Raw genomic sequence first — 18,663 nt, 5'->3', positions numbered from 1 at the left:
TTCTAAAAAAGTCCTAGAAAATTCAGAAAAAATTTAGAAAAATAAAAAAAATTCCATAAAATTCTAGAATGTTTTTTTCTTCCTAGACTATAAATACCCCCCCCCCCCCCCCCCCCCCCATGGCTAGGGGGAAAGTTGCACCTTCTTCTTTTCTCCTTCTGGCTTTCTTACAGTGGAGGCATTCCGTTATTTTTCATAGGTAACTTTCCCTACTTAAATCAGTGCCCCTCCTCTTGTACAAGTTAGAACTTTCTCTTCTTTTTCTTTTCTAGCTCTAGAGGCCTTCCGCTATTTTTCGTATCTGACTTTCCCTACTTAAATTCAATGCTCCTCTTCAGTATAGAAGGAAAATTTTCCTCCTTCCACTATCTTCTCCTCTAGCTATCTTCTTACAGTCAAGGCATTCCATTGCTTATAGTATGCGACTTTCCCTACTTAAATTGGCACCCCTCCTCTTATACAGGAGTTAGATTTTTTGTAGCTGTTTCTTTTCTTTCTCCTCCCGCATTCTAACTTTCTAGCAGGGGAGGCATTCCACTATTTTTCATAGGTGACTTTTCCTATACAAAATCAATGCCCCTCTCCGTATGTAGAGGTTGAAATTTTTGCAACCGTTCATTTTGTTCTCTTCTAATCTTCTTCTTACATTGGATTCATTCCACTTTCAATGATATGAGACATTCTCCTATCGAGCTTTAGTGCCCCTCTCTTGTGTAGAAGGAGATGTTTTTTTCTCTTTATTCTTCACTTGTGTTCTTCTTCTTGCATTTGAGGCTTTCCACTATCGGAGATAGGCAGCATTCTCCTATTAAGTTTTAGATCCCCTCTCTTGTATAGAAGGAAATGTTTTTTCTCCTTGTTCTTTACTTGTGTTCTTCTTCTTGCATTAGAGGCATTCCACTTTCGAAGATAGGCTTTATTCCACTATTAAGTTTTAGCGCCCCTCTATTATGTAGAAAAAGTCACGATGAGAGCCTATCTTCTTAATAGATAATCCTTGGTAGAAGAAGATCCATCACTACTTGTATGCGACGGTGATTTGAAAAGATCTAGCGGTAATAGTATCTGGGAGGAGAGCTATAAGTTATGAACAGACGGGGAGAATTTTGATGCTATTTGGGCAAAAGTTCATTAATGATGGTTGATCAAGTGGAAGTTTGTTGGAAATCAGCAACCGAATGGAGACCTGAAGGAGAGAGTTGGATGGTGTGCTATTATCAATAGTTTGAGTGAGAAGTTGATAATGGATGATATGAAGTAAAGGATTGATTGCACACACCGGGAGAAGGGTCGATGATGATGGTGGTCTAGTTGCATTCTCCTAAGGAGATATGTATCTATATTGACATGTGCAGACATCAGATACTCCTTTCTTTGAAGAAGAAGTTGTATGAAATGCATCAATTCATAATAGAAAAGAGGTCATTTGAATCCACCAAGGATATTTGACCATCTTAAAGATTCTTGTTGCTTGATGATAGTAATTTGTAGGGATGATGCCAATATACTTTTTACTTTGAAATTCTTGCAAAAATAAACTTGATGTACAATTTTTGCAAAGTAACTCTAATGATACTGTATATGAAGTTGAGATCTTATCCCTCAGAGGAAATTGAATTGTATATGCATCTTTGAGTCATGATTTGATATATTACCCTCCATATTTTTTGAGGTATTATTAGACTGCTAAGGTCCTTATATGAGTGCTGATTATATCAACCCCTTGCTCTCATAGAATTTTATAGAGAAAATATTGTTCACTTAGAGTATTGCTCGACCTCTATGGAATAGGTCGAGAGAATCCATCAAGGATATAAGACCTATCCAAGGTTATATATCAGAGCCTTTACTTGATGAAGATAACCTATTTGGAAGAGGTCAAGAGAATCCACCAAGGATGTAAGACCTATTCGAGGTTATATGTTAGAGTACTGCTCGATGATATTAACCTGTATGGAAGAGGTCGAGAGAATCCACTAAGGATGTAAGACCTTTACAAGTTTATATGTCAGAGCACTACTCGATGACATTAACCTGTGTGGAAGAGGTCAAGAGAATCCACCAAGGATATAAGACCTATTAGAGGTTGTATGTCAGAGCTTTTGCTCGATGATATCAACCTTTATGGAAGAGCTCGAGAGAATCCACCAAGAGAGAAAAGGGTTTTCCATAAGGATATGGGGGATGTAAGACCTATCCGAGATTATATGATAAAGCACTATTTGATGACATTAACCTATGTGGAAGAGGTCGAGAGAATCCACCAAGGATGTAAGACCTATCTTAGGTTGTATGTCGGAGCCTTTGCTCGACGATGTTAACCTGTGTGAAAGAGATCAAGAGAATCCACCATGGATGCAAGACCTATCCAATGATGTATGTCGCAGCCTTTGCTCGACAACGTTAACCTGTGTGAAAGAGGTCAAGAGAATTCACTAAGGATGTAAGACCTATCCGAGGCTATATGTTAAAGCCTTTGCTTGATGACATTAACCTGAATAGAAGAGGTTGAATTGAATCTCCCTGGGATTGATTTTGCCTTGATTGGGAGGTGGAAAACGTCGCATGTATCCCAAATAAAAAATGAAGAATGGTCTCTCTTTAGAATGTTACTTTCTTTTTTAGATTAAGAACTTGATCAAGAAGTAGAAGTCCTGTAAGGGACTGTATAAAGATTATAATTGATTGGAGACATCCTTGCATTTGCTGTGATTTTCTTAAAATATCATCTAGATGATGAAGCATCAGAGGATCTTTTTTACCATAGTTGGAGTCAAAGTTACCCGCTAATCTGCATCTGATTCTTATGATATTAATGCAGTAATGACTAATGTTATGAGTTGATAAGAGCAATCTTTTGAGATTGGAGCAATAATTGCCCCCCAGTCGGGAACAACTTTCGCACAGACGGTGCCAAAATATTGCTTTTTAGAGTATTCTCGGTGGTAGAGAAATAAAAAGTTTAATGTCTTAGCATTATATGAAGATCTAGCATATACACAGATAAAAAGAGAGGGCGTGTCAATTGCTAGAGACACGTAAATTTTTATGTGGAAAACCCCTGAAAAAGGGGGAAAAACCATGGGGCCTAGCATAATTTGAATGAATCCACTAGTATTGCAGTTGATTATAAATGAAGACCTTCCTTGGGGGAAGGCCTTAACTTGATGTACATTTTATAAAGTACATTACATGATGAGAATATAAAGAGTCTCTACTGATGTGTTTGTTTGGTCTGAGGGACTATAGTTGGTGGACGACGTAAGTTGGAAGGACCATAGTTGATAGACAACGGAGGTCGAAAGGACTATAGTTGGTGGGCGACGTAAGTCAAGAGAATCATAGTGTGTAGGTCATGGAGGTCAGGGGGACTATAGCCATTGGGTAACGTAAGTTAGGAGAACCATAGTCGGCAGAGGAAGGAGGTCAAAATGACTGTAATTAGTGGGCGACGTAAGTAAAAGGGACCATAATTAGCGGGCAATGAAGGTCAGAAGGACTGTAGTCGGTGGTTAACGTAAGTCAGAGGGATAGTAGTCGACAGGTGATGGAGGTCGGAAGGACTATAGTCAGTGGGCGACATAAGTCAGCAGGACCATAGTTGACGGGCGACGGAGGTCGGAAGAACTGTAGTTGATGGCTGATGTAAGTCAGGAGGATCATAGTCAACTGTCAACGGAGATCATAAAGACCATTGTATGGCAACACATGTTAGAATTACTGTATCAGATAGAATTCCAACAATTGACAAAAATATAGCACCGGATAGAAGTTCGACGAAAGTCAAATAATGAGCAGAAGTTCGGTGTTGGGTAGAAATCTGGTGACGAGCTGAGGTCTGGCGTTAGGTAAAAGTTTGAAGTAAGTCGGTGGTGAGGAGAACTCCGATGTTAGATGGTATTCAAGATAAACTCCGGCTTCACTTGGAGTTCGGGTGAAACTCTGGTGTCACTTGGAGTTCAGGTGAATCTCCGGTGTCACTTGGAGGTCGGGCGAAATTCTGGCATCACTTGGAGGTCGGGCGGAATTTTGGCGTCACTTGGAGTTCGGGTGAAACTTCAGCATCACTTGAAGGTTAGACTAAAATTTGGTGTCACTTGGGCAGAGTTTCGACGTCACTTGGGCGTTGGGCAGAATTCCGTCATCACTTGGGTGTCAGGTAGAATTCTTGTGGTGGTCGAGGAGGAGTTTCTTCCCTCCTATCCTTCTTCTTTTCTCTTCTCCTTCTCCTCTTCTTCTTCTTGCTCCGGTCCCATCTCAAGAGAAATGATGTGATCTCAAATTTAATTTTTGAAGTTTCCAACTTGATTTTGCGTCGAGATTCATGCCCGGTTAAGATAATTTTTTCATGAAATATCAATTATAATAACTTTATCATTATATTTATAAAAAATTACAACTGACTTAAAAACACTTTAAAAAACATAAAAGGGAATTGGTGAATCATTTTGAAAAAAAATATATTATAAAATAAAAAAAAATTATGTAAAATAATTATAATATAAAATATATTAGGATAAGATTCAAATTTATTAAGTTACAGCAGATTAATTTTACAAATATAATCTTTATATCATATTAATCTCACTATAAATTATAAATTTATTCTGACATATTTTATAGTAAATATACCTTATATCTACATATTTGTGTGTGTGTGTGTGTTCATTTTAAAATTTGAAATTGTTATACTATATAGTTATCTTCTCAATAATTAGAATTGTTATGGGCTAGAATATATGCGAAGATAGACTTAAATCCCTACGTGTTAGGGTTAGCACAATTATCAATCTCACACATAGAGAACACAAGATTTTTTACATGGAAAATACTGGAAAGGAGGGAAACCACAGGGCCTTGCCTAGTTGAAATGATTCTAATAGTGTTTGGGTATATTACAATAGGATGACTCTTCCCTGAGGGTGATCAAATTACAAATATAAACCTTATCTTTGAAATATAGCAACAAAAAGGGTTGAATGTCCAGCGTCACTTAGTGGACTAGTAGAAGTCTAACGTTACTTAAAAATTTGGGTGTCAGGTAGTAGCCTAGCAGTAATTTAGCAGAAATTCGGACGTCAAGTGGTGGTGTAGCAGCACTCCAGGCCTAAAGTGGTAGTCCAACATAACTCCACACCTTAGGTGGTGGTTCGGCGGAAGTTCGAGCCTCACATGGTGGTCCGAAAGATCTCTGGGCTACAAGTGGGGGTCCAGTAGATCTTTGGGCCTCAGGTGGTAGTCTGGTAGAACTCCGGGTGTTAGGTGGTGGCTCAATAGAACTTCGGGCCTCAAATGGTGGTGCGATAGAATTTTGGGCCTTATGTGGTGGTCTGACAGAATTTCGAGCCTTAGTGGCGGTCCGCTAAACTTTGAGCCTCGAGTGGAGGTTCAGCAGAACACCGAGCCTAATGTAGTTATATGGTAGAACTCTAGGCCTCATGTGGTGATCTAGTAGAAGTCGCACCCACAGGTGGTGTTCGGGCAGAAGTCCAGGCTTGAGGTTCTTGTCTGACAAAAGTCTAATACTCTGGTGGTGGTCCGATAGAACTTTGGGCCTCAAGTGGTGGTCCGACAAAATTTTGGTCCTCATGTGGTGATACGAAAAAAGTTTGGGTCTCATGTGCTTTTCCAACAAAAGTCAAAGCCTCAAGTGGTGATACGGTGGAACCCCAAGCCTATAATTGTGGTCGGGTAGAAGTCCTAGCCTCAGGTGGTGGTCCGGTAGAAGTCCTAGCCTCAGGTGGTGGTCCTGTAAAACTCGGGGCCTTAGGTGGTCGTCCGAAAGAACTCCGGACCTTAGTGGTGGTTTTATAGAAGTCTAGGCCTTATGTGGTGGTCTGACAAAACTTTGGTTCTGAGGTAGTGGTCCTATAGAATTCAAAAACCTCAGGTGGTGGTCTATCAGAACTCTGAGTATCTGGTGGTGGTTTATCAGAAGTCTGGGCCATAGGTGATAGTCTAGCAGAAGTATAGGCCTCAAGTTATGATTTTATTGATCTCCAGGCTCAAGGTGGTGGTCCGACAACACTTCAAACCTCAGGTGATGGTTTGGTAGAATTACCAGCCTTAGGTGGTGGTCTGTCGGATGTCCGGGCATCAAATGGTGGTCTGATAAAATTTTGAGCCTCAAGAACTACAAACTTTAAGCCTCAGGTGGTGGTCCGGGAAACCTCCAAGCCTCAGGTGGTTGTTTGGCAGAACTGCAGGCATTATGTGGTGGTTTGGCAAAAGTTTGGACATCAAGTGGTGGCTTAGCAGAACTCCACACCTCAGGTGGTTTTCTGACAAAATTCTAAGCCTTATATGGTGTTCGACAGAACTACAAGACTTAGGTAGTGGTACAATAGAAGCTCGGGCCTCATGTGGCAGTTTGATAGAATTTGGATCCTTATGTGGTGGTTTGACGGAACCTCGAGCCTTAGGTGGTAGTTTTGTAGAAGTTCATGCCTCAATTGGTGGTATGGTAAAACTTCAAGCCTCAGTTGGTGGTCAGGCAACACTCTAGGCCTCATGTGGTGGTTCGATAGAAGTTCAGGCCTTCGGTGGTGGTCTAGAAGAACTTTGGGCTTCACGTGGTGGTCCAGTAGAACTCCAGTCCTCAAGTTGTTGTCCGACACAAGTTCAGGCCTTAGGTGGTGGTCCGATAGAACCTTAGGTAGTGATCCGGCAGAACTCTGGGCCTTAGGTGGTGGTCTCATAAAAGTTCCAGCCTCAGATGGTGGTCCGATAAAAGTCTGGGCCTCATGCGGTGGTATGGGAAAACCTCGAGCCTTAGGTGGTGGTCAAGTAGAATTCCAAGCCATAATGGTGGTTAGGCAAACTCTTAGCTTTAAGTGGTAGTATAAGAGAATTTTAAGCCTCGGGTGGTTGTCTGACAAAACCCGATCCTTATGTGGTGGTCCGAAAGAAGTTCGGGCTTTAATTGCTGGTCAAGTAAAACTCTAGGCCTCGGGTGGTGTTCAGGCAAAACTCTAAGCCTCATATGGTGGTTCGGCAGAAGTCATGGCCTTAGGTGGTGGTTCGACAAAATTTTGGGCCTCAAGTGGTTGTCTGATAAAAGTTTGGGCCTCAAGTGGTTATCTAGTAGAACTCCAGGCTTAAGGAGGTGGTCCGACAGAACTCTGGACCTTAGATGGAAGTCCGACAAAAGTTTGGGCCTCAGGTGATGGTCTGATAGAAGTTTGGGCCTCAAGTGATGATACATCAAAACCATGGGCCTCAAGTGGTGGTTCAAAAGAACTTTAGGCCTTGGGTTGTGGTCTAGTAGAAGTTTGGGCCTCACATGATGGTCTAGTGGAACTTCAGGCCTTAGATTGTGGTCTGATAGAATTTCAATCCTCAGATTGTGGTTTGATAGAACAACAAGCATCTAGTGGTGGTCTCGCAGAGGTCTGGGTCTCAGGTGGTGGTTTGGAAGAAATCCAGACTTCAGGTGATGCTTTGGCAGATCTAGGAGCCTCAAGTGGTGGTATGGTAGAACTTTGGGTCTCAGGTAGTGGTGTGGCAGAAGTTTGGGCCTCAGGTGGTAGTCCGGTAGAAGTCTGGACTTCAGGTTATGATCTGACAGAATTTTGGGCCTCTAGTAGAGGTTTGACAAACTTTAAGCCTCAAGTGGTGATTCAATAGAACATCAGGCCTTAAGTGGTGGTCTAGCAGAACTCCATGCCTCATGTGATGGTATGGTAGAAGTCCAGGCTTCATGTGGTGGTCTGAAGGAACTACGGGACTCAAGTGGTGGTCCAACAAAACTCCAAACCTCAAGTGGTTGTCCAATAAAACTCCAAACCTTAAGTGGTGGTATAATAGAATTTTGAGCCTCGGGTGGTGGTTTGATAGAACTCCGAGCCTCAGGTGGTGGTTTAGCAGAACTCTCGGCATTAGGTGGTGGTTTGGTAGAACTCTATACCTCAGTTGGTGGTTCGACAAAAGTCCATGCCTTAGGTGGTGGTCCGACAAAACTCTAGGCCTCAGTTGGCTGTCTTGTAGAAGTCTGGGTCTCAAGTGGTGGTCCAATAGAAGTTCGTGCATCAGGTGGTGGTCCAACAGAACTTTATGTTTTAGGTAGTGGTTCAATAGAAGTTCAGGCCTCAAGTGGTGGTCTGATAAAACTCCGGGCCTTACATGGTGGTCCGGTAGATCTCCGGGCATCAGGTGGTCATGGCCAAAATTCCAAACCTCAGTTGGTGGTCCGACAAAACTCCGGGCCTCAGGTTTTGGCTTGGTAGAAGTCCATGCCTCTAGTGGTGGTCCGGCAGAATCTCGGGCCTCAGGTGGTGGTCCGTTAGAAATTAAGGCCTCACGTTTTGGTCCAATAGAATTGAAAGCCTCGAGTGGTGATCTAGCAGAACTACGAGCCTCATGTGGTGGTTTAACAGATATCTAGGCATCAGTCGGTGGTTCGGCAGAACTCTGGGTCTTATGTGGTGGTCTGACAGAACTCTAGGCCTCATGTGGTGGTCCGACAAAAGTTTGTGCCTCAATTGGTGGTCCGACAGAACTCCGGACATCAGGTGGTGGTCAGGCAGAAGTCCAGACCTCAGTTGGTTGTCCGACAGAATTTCGGGCCTAAAGTGATGGTCCGTTAGAAGTACATGCCTCTAGTGGTAATCCGACGAAACCTCGGGCCTTAGGTGGTGGTCCGACAAAATGTAGTATAGTAAAAACAACCAATATATATTGTAAACAATAATGAGTGATCTTACCAATAATGTTTAAAATTATCAAAATAATAGGTTGGGCACATAGGTTTTAATAATCTTCAATTTTCGATGATGACAAATATTCTTAGTTGGAATTTAGAATTTTGAGTTACTATTTAATTCCCGGTGTAATTATCCCCCTCACTTTATGCCCTTTTTATATTTTTTCATGGGAAAACATTTTAAATTTAAAATGAATTTTAGATTTAAGATTTTCTTTACTTTATTATAATTTATTATTTAAAGTTTTCAAAACAATATAAAATATAAAACAAAATAAGAATATTAAATTGGAATTAAAAGCAATACAAACATCACCTATTACTACAATCAACTCCTACTTTTACTCCTTTTTGTATCACTAAAAGGAAGAACAAAAAAAAAAGGAGAAGAATACTATAACGCAAAAAGACAACCTAAGAAAAAAAACTAGAAATAAAACACAATATAAAGAAACAAACATAAACACATAAACTAGAAATAAACATTACACGGAGAAATACATAAACATATAAAATACATTAATTAGAAATTAGAAATAAACATTACACGGAGAAATACACAAACATAAACACATAAAAAATCTTAATATGAGTATCCAACTAATTCAAAGGCTAAACTATTTATATAATACTAGATACCTAAGTTCTTAGTGCCTATAAGATATCTTAGGATTCTTTTGACCGTAATCATGTGAGATATATTCCTTAGGGTTGATTTTAAATCTAGCACATAATCAAATACTAAACATAGTCTCAAGCATACTAATAGTAAAATAGAGTAATGAGCATATTGTCCTTATAAACTTCTTCTGTATAACCGATTTTTTCATCTTTCTCCCTATCTAATTGGGATGTTGAGCTATGGGTGTGTTTATGCTTTTACAATTTTTCATATAATTTTTTTTTTTAATTTTCTTTAAGTTTATTTTTTTAACTTATAAAGTTCACAACTTCTCTTTTTTTTTTTTACATTATATCCAAGAAAATACTTTAACTCACCCATTATACTCATTTCAAATTTGATAATCATGATAGAAGAAAATTCTTTGCATAGATTCTAGCTGGTGAATTTAAAGAGAATGTCATTCACACAGATCTGGATAGTGAGTATATCATTCCCAATTTTTTTTTAAAAATACCGTGGTATTTATGGTGTCCTTCACAAAAGATTCTTTTTTAAAGAAAGATACTAAGCATATTTGCTAAATATTTTGGAGTAAAATGCTTGAGGGGACACACTTGTGGAAAAGAAAGATAAAGGAGGTTCCCTTAAAAGAGAGATTATTGTGTCCGGACACTGAACGTGTCCAGAGACCTATAAAAAAGCGCCACATCACTGTGTGTTTGATACCGACAGCGATACTACTCGGTACACCGTCCGGACTGAATATTTTTTCCCCTTAAAAAGGACTTTGGCTTAAAGGTTTTTCTGCCGGTAAGGAGTAATGACTTTCTTTATTATAGGTTGTGTAGAAAATCTTAAATGTGATCAACTCTTAGGTGTTGACGTAATCTGCGGTCCAGTCACATCAAAATTGCTTTGTATTCTTATGTTTTTTGATTTATTTTCATTTTTTGTTGCCTGTTCATTGCTCTTTAACTTAAAGTAGACCAGATGTAACTAATAAGGCTCGGGTTCGCTGAACCAAGCCCAGCCCAGAACCTTTGGATCATCACGTGAGGGTGGAAAGATGATATGTCAGCGATTGGATCTTATTTATAGGATTCAATGGTTTAAAAGAGAATTTTGTTTTAATCGAACATTTGAGCAAATCAAATAAAATTTTATTTGAAAGTATATTAAAGCATGTTGAAATTAATAAAAATACTTGCATGGCATTTTAACATTATTTTTTTACTTAAAAAAAAAATCAAAAGTTCACAATTTTAAATGAATTAAATATCAAATTGATTTAGGAAATACCCACACTATTGGGATAGCTCAACCACACCGTATTAAGTCTTAAGCCTTGTTTGGGACGGCATTCTCACTGCTTCTTAAAATAGCTTTTTAGTATGAAGATTTTTGTACTAAATAACTACTTTAAGAATTACTAAGAAAGCTGTCACAAACGGCGTCTTAGGCTTTGTTTGAGATAGTTTTCTTACTTCTATGATTTTCAAATTGCAACTATAAATATTAATTTTCCACTGCTTCTTCTCTGCTTTCAAAAAATATTTATACTAAGTTACTGTGTACAACAATATTAAAATATTATTTTCTATACAACAACTTTATAAAATAGTAAGAAAGTTATTTTAAACGAATCCTTAGATAATTATCTAAGGCAATAGTGATTTTAGGATTGCATTCTATGAAAATTTTAATTACAAATTTTACTATTTAAAATTCAGATAATTAGGCAATCATAGCAAATTCTAGAAATTTTTTGTGAATGGTCATTGCAAGGTTTTAAGTTCATCCAATTATTTTAGAATTTTTTAAAATCATTTTATATGAATAATGAATATAAAATAGTGCGTGTTCGCAATTTTTTGAATTTTTAAATTTATTTTGATATATCTAAAAATTCTATTTAAACTTTTAGGTAGTTTATTAACTTGCTAGCTAGACAACTCCAATTTTTATTTTTATTTTTTTTTATTTTTGTTTGTTCTTCTCTGCATATTCTTTGGAATACTTAAAGGTAAATAACCCTATGTAAAATCACCAAACTAACCTCTATGGCCCATGTTCATGGCATGGAACCCATAGTCTTTATTTACTAATTTAAGCATACTTAACATTCCTTCGATTTATTTGAAACTTTCTTGCATAATTAATGGAATATAAGTTATTTCAATTATTTAATATTAAAAATAATTTAAATGCTTTTAGAAATTTCGAGATCACTAAAACATGTCATTTTACCTCTTTGAGTGCATTCATGTGGTTTTCCAAAATCATTAAGCACAAATTTAAATTTTGAATATGAAAAATCTTAATTTTCTAAATTTAGATATTTATTTAATAATGGAAAATTTAAATTTATGCATTTTAAACATCACTAATGTATATTTTCAAATCTAAATATTATTGTGAATGCATATGAATACTTTTTAAATAACTTTGATTTCTTCTTATTTAGTCTGTACTTATTATTTAGTATAATATTAATAATAAATTTTCAAAATATCAATGATTTTAGAAAAATCTAAAAATATTTGAGAATATTGATCATATATGCATGAACATGTGCCAATAATTATATGATGATTTGGATATGTGAATATCATGTTATGCACTTTTCATTATTAAAAAGCCTCATTTTTGATAATTGAAAATACAAATTTTAATCAATTTGATCAAATCAACACTTAATATGATCAGCTTCTAAAAGCCAGATGTTAAACATTAAATATACCCAAATATTTTGAATTTCTTTTATTTATTTAATGACTTTCATGATTCTCATCCCTTGATGGTAATTATAAAAATATCAAATAATCTCTAAAATATCTTAATATTTGGAAATATATTTTATTTAAATTAGAAACATCTAAATGCTTAGTCAACCCAAATTTTGCCATAGGTTGACTAATCTCTCAAATATTTCTAATTATTTCATTTGTAATTACTTGTTTGATTAAGGAAATTAGGATTTGACGTCGACTATCCACTTAAGTTTGTCATTTTTAAAATATTAAATTTAAATTTTTTTTAAATGCCAGTTCCATTTTCAAATATATAAATGATATTTGAGTATCTTGAATTTTAATTATTTAAAAACTTAAAAAATGTTTTATAATCCTCAAAAGTTATTTTTGTCGCAACCCAACCCGATAAGACCAACAAACTAAACATTTCCTATTATATTGAGCTCTAAGAGTCGAATCCCAAGATCAAAGTTTTGAAAAGTTTGTACAAATCTTCTTCCAATTTGCTTTAAAAACAAAAATAAACATAAAGCTGCTAATTATATCTAGTACTAAAAATAAACTCTTCTAAAAACTTTTCTTTTCCTTTAACATCAAAATGGATAGATTATCATAGTACATGGTTATAAATAAAAGCTAAAGAATAAAGTAGTAAAAATAGTTAAGATTGTGCAAAAATCTAATTGAAATACATACATATTCAGATCATATTCCTGAAACTACAATTCAATAAAATCTTACCCTTTTCCATACCCTCACAATAGAATGGAAAAAAAAAAAAGTGAGCTAAAATAGCTTAGCATGCCATAAATACAGGCAAAATTTTCAAATATTTGTTCTATTAAATATTTTCCAGGATTATCAAATGCAATATAACAATCCACTATATTGGGAAAATCATAGCATAATAGTTATCCAAATATTTTTAATAATAGTACTAAGAAATTAAATAAACTGAATTTTCATATGAACTTCATTTCTCATAACATAAATCAATAGATTTCCACCGCCTTCAGATATAATCTGTAAAAATGCCTTCATTTCATTTAACATATTTTTTTCAGTGTTGAGGCGCTACTTTATTTTCAATTTTTAGAACTCCTTGTAATCAATACATATACACATCGTACTGTCTTTTTTCTTCACGAAAAAGAGTGGTGCTCCTCACAGAGGAATATTAGGATGGACGAATCATCTGTCTACAAACTCCTGCTCTCCACAGAGGCATACTAGGATAGATGAATCATTTGTCTACTAACACTTAAAGTTGCACATTTAATTCTTGAAGTTCCTCAGGCACCATTATGTACGGAGCTTTAGATATAAGGGACGTACTCAAAAATATATGAATATAAATATCAATATCTCTGCCCTGTAGCAAATTGATTAACTTCTCAAGAAAAATATTTGGCAATTCACACACTACTAGGACATCAAAAATATAACCAACATTCATTCTACTATCCTGCACCGATGCCAAAAATACATTGCAACATTTCTTCCACAATCTATCCGCTTTCATAGCAGAAAACTAACATGACAAAACACCTATAGTTTCCTGAAATAAAAACTTTCATTGCCTAAAAATAAGGTGACTTACTTATTTAAACAATCAATTCAAACATGACACTAACTCAATATGTCCATATATAAAACAACATCAAATTTAAAAATAGGCAATAAAATCAAACTAAGCCTTCACTTTCTATTATAAATCTAAATATCATAAAACATTCCCTACTAGATATCATACCATCTCTAGCCGGTAAAGTATCAAACAAGAAAAAAGAAATAAATCCAAATGAAAGTGTAGTGAATCAAAATAGTGCTCAGAAATAAATGAAGGACTAAATCCATAATCAAATAAAACACAATATGGCTGCATAAATGTAAGCCATATCAATCACAATATCTATGGCATCCTGAGAATCTTATTGAGTTAAAATACAAACACATGGCTAAACTAGAGTTGGACCAATAGAACTACCAAACTATATCTGACCTGTAAATAGTCCACATGCTACTAAGTCTACTATAGAATTAGATCCACTACCCCTACTAAATGACCCCTCAAAAAATATACGGAGAAGAACTGCCCTCGGTCTCCTTGTAGGTATGACAAAACTCACAAATTGGGGCTCAAATTGTCGATCAATTTCTACATATTGACACTTAGTAACACTATTTCGCACCTATCCATATCAAAAACACTATCCCATCATCTTGTAACACTAACCAGAGTGTCATCCACCACAATTATAATATATAGGCACTCCACTGATAGAATAAGAACTAGCCACACTATAACTACTAGAAATTGTAACAAATATAGTCATTTAGCCTCTCATAGACTCTCTAGGTCCAAATCTGCTCTTTTTCTTAAAAAATGCACTACAAAAAGTCTTAAGGCTAAAATGTTTTCTACTACAAGTCCACCGCTTTTGAGTAGCTATTAAATTATTCTCAATCAATTGAGCTCACTCTACCAACTCTTAGAAATAAAAAATATGAATTAGAATGAGTGACTATCTAAAACTATCTCATAGTCCCCTTAGAAATTTGTAGCTTTTTTTCCTCTGTACTGCTAACTAACTATAAAGCATACCTAATCAAAGTAGTAAATCGTACCCAGGACTACATCACAATCCTACTATCCTAAACCAGCATAAAGAATGTCTCTGCATCTATTGTCATATAAAAGGTGGTACAAACTAAGCCCATATTTTATCAAAAAATTACTCCCGACTGGTCAAGGAATTTAGTCTCCCCTAAAATTTTTCTTCTTGCTGGCCCATCCACCAACGTCTTCCTGACCATCTAACAAAAAACAACTACTAATGGTACTTTCCTCTTAGGGGGACATTACATATTATCAAATATCTTCACCCGCCTCTTCAACCAATACTATACTACTCTAGGCTAAACAACGCCCTCAAACCTTGATACTTCTATCTTAAAAATATTTCTAGATGTCGATATACTTCTTTAGGTTTAAAATAAAGAAATCTGCTCTACACCTTGCCTATCATCTTGGCCATCAGACTAACAAATAGTGAAATCATATCAATTTTAACTTTCAAAATACTATTATATACAAGAGCTATTTGACTGTCACTCTATCCATCTATCATATCAAGTTCTTAAGGATTAATAATAATACAAAACACACAACTCGATATATATGCACATAAAAACAAATAAAGTGAATGCCCGGGTAGACTACAAAAACTAACTGACTCAACTTACAAATCAATTTCTATAGCTCTATTTGATAATCACTTCTCAAAACAACTCCTTTGATAGAAAAAATGATTATCACGACCCAACTCTATAAGTCATATAGATTTAATAGGTCATGTAACAGGTGAATCCTAAGATCTATGTTTTGGAAAGTTTTTAGAAATCTTCTTCCATTTTTCTTTGAAAAAAAAATTACATAGGAACTAATAACATACAATAAGAAAAATAAACTCATCTAGGAATTTTAATTTCATTTAACACAAAATGCATATGTAACCATAATGCATGACTATAAATATAAGCCACAAAATAGAGTAAGAAATTAGTCATGATAACATTAAAATTCATAAGAAGAAATACCTATAGACTAAGATTAAATCCTTGGAACTACAATTTAACATACTCTCTCTTTTTCCCTGACCCAAAAAAAAGAATGCAAAATAATGGTGAGCTAAAATAGTTCAATAGGCCACAAATATCATTCAAAATTTTCAAATATTTTGTATTAAATATTTTCTAGAATTATCAAATGTAATATAATAATTTACTATACTTGGAAAATCATAGCATAATAGTTATCCAAAGATTCAAATGATAATATTGAGAAATAAAATAAACTAAAGTTTTATATGAACTTTATTTCATAGAATATAATATAATAGATTTTCACATCCTTTAGATATAATTCAAGATTATGACCCCTTACGACTCCCAATAGAATTCCCCATTTTAAGAAAAAATCTATGATTCATGCTCTATATAACTCCCAATAGATGGAATTTTATAGGATTCTAGATTCTATGCATTAAATAGAATCCAAAGGATTCTAAACCCTTATATCTCCCAACAATTGATTTCACATAAAAAATCATGTAATTCATATAGTATAACACATAAGCCATTGTAATGTAAAAGTTAAAGCATAAAAGTACTCAGTGTAAAATCTCCCAATTTATTATAATGGTAGGCAATAAAAAATACTACTATGCAAAAATATATAATTTCATAATTTCACCAAATAATAAAGGATTGTGTAGAACACTTTTTCAAGACTTTAAATATATTACACACTATGTTTTGGGTTCAATATTATTTTTCTTCAATTAAAAAGGTGCAAATTTCAAAGTATCAAATATTAAAATTTTAGAAAATACTCAAAGTATTTAGATTCTTAATCTCTATAATATAAAAAAATTTACAAAGTAAAAGTTTTATCAATACAAAATTATCTTCATTTTTCATAAAAAAAATATAAATTTAATCAGAGAATTTAAAAAACATTATATTTTTTAAAACAACTTTAAACGTAGTCGGGCCTACCTAGTCCGCATAATTTTAGAATTAGGCTAATAATAAACAATTGACCGAAGCAGTTGAAATCCTCCTTTCTCTCCCTAAATCACATTCCTCTCTCTAGGCTAGGTGGTGAAATTAAATGAATGAGTAAATAATGGAAAAAGGCTATTTTTAAGTGTCAAATTTTGCCCAATGTCAAGGCACTAGTTCATTTTTTAATTCCTAGAACTTCCAATGATGCTATTCAAGTGTTAGGTCTCTTTAGAAAAAAATTCTAGATTTTATAAATATGCATTCAAACCCTTGGAACCCACTTTAGAACACACTCATACCTTTTTTATACATACAAAGTATTCTTAAACCCATGCAAAAGAGTTCAAACATAAAAATTTAATAGATTACCTGACTTTTAATTGGGTCAGAATGGTTTGAATAGTACTTTGATCTTCCAGGTGTTATAATTTCTACAACAACAACATCAAGCCATTGTCCCACTATGTGGGGTAAGCTACATGAATCCTTTTTCACCATTGTGTCCTATTAAAAGTTAAATTCTCATTTAAATCTAATAAAAATAGATCATTTATAATATTTTCTAACCAAGTCTTTTTAGGTCTATCTCTACCTTTCTTAACATGAGTCAATTCTAATACCTCAACTTTTCAAACTAGGTTGTCATCAGAAGGCCTCTGTTTATTATGACCAAATGATCGAAGGAGACTCTCTCTAATCTTTTCTTCCACTGGAGCTACTCTAACCTTTTCACTTATATGCTCATTTTGTATTCTATCTCTAAGGGTAAAGCCACTCATCCACCTAAGCATCTTCATCTCTACAAACCTTAACTTAGTATTATGCTTCTATTTTAATGGCCAACATTCGGAAACATAAAGTATTACAGGTCTCACCACCATCTTATAGAATTTTCCCTTATATTTGAGGGGGACTTTTCTATTACACAACAAGCCCAATGCATTCCTCCACTTTAACCATCCAACTTGAATTTGGCTTATAATATCCCCATCTATTTCATCATTGTTAAGATAGTTGCTATTTGCATGCTTTACATTTTTGCAACTTATGTAGTTTTGATGATTCCAAACATTATTGTTAAATGTGTAGTTCTCTCCTAACATTTTTTAGAAGAATTATATTTGCTCTTCTGTCTACTAACATTTCAGGAAAAACAAACTCCAGACTACGAAGACTTCAAATTAAATTCAGCATGAGATACTTTGTAAAATTTGAAGCTTGTACTTTTCTTAGAAATCAAATTGAAAGGGAGTGATTGTAATTTGAGTGAATAAAAATATACACACACACATAAGGAGATCATATAAAATTTATACTGATTGTACGGGACGATATCAATTCGTACTGGACGATCAGACATTTATCTCCTTCTGAGCACATGAAATGAATAGGAACTTGCTTCAAAATTTTTCTAAGTCCTATTCGTCCAGGACAAATTTACAATCATCCAGGACTATTGGTTCTCTGTAAAAAATTTTTCCAGACGAAATTAAATTATTGTCAATGGCGATTGGTCCTTTGAAAAATTTTCGTCCAGACAAAATTAATAATCGTCCAGGATGATAAGGTCTCTGGAAAATTTTCGTCCAGACGAAATTAAATTATCGTCAATGGCGATTGGTCCTCTGGAAAATTTTCATCCAGACGAAATAAATAATCGTCCAGGACGATCAGACCTCTGTAAAAAATTTTGTCCAGACGAACATATTCTCGTCCAAATGATTAACCGACTTAGAACAGTTTTCAGCAGTTTCTAGAACCGATCTTGTAATAATCGTTCGTACCAGACGAACATAGTTCGTACGGGATGATCAGCTGTACGAAGACATTTCGCACACATATTCAAATAGGGTCATTTCAGATCGTTTAAGTAAAATCATCCAGGACAATCCACGATCGTACAGGACGATCCACTGCATACAGAATTGAATACTTGCAGTTTTTGGGTGGTTTTTCTTGTCTTTTATATAAATAGTCCAAATTAGACTGCCACCAAATCTTTTGTCATTTGATCT

Source organism: Dendrobium catenatum, unplaced genomic scaffold (assembly GCF_001605985.2).
Source record: "Dendrobium catenatum unplaced genomic scaffold, ASM160598v2 fragScaff_scaffold_587, whole genome shotgun sequence".
Taxonomy (NCBI): Eukaryota; Viridiplantae; Streptophyta; class Magnoliopsida; order Asparagales; family Orchidaceae; genus Dendrobium; species Dendrobium catenatum.
The sequence above is the reverse complement of the archived record's forward strand: the minus strand, read 5'-3'. Positions refer to the sequence as shown.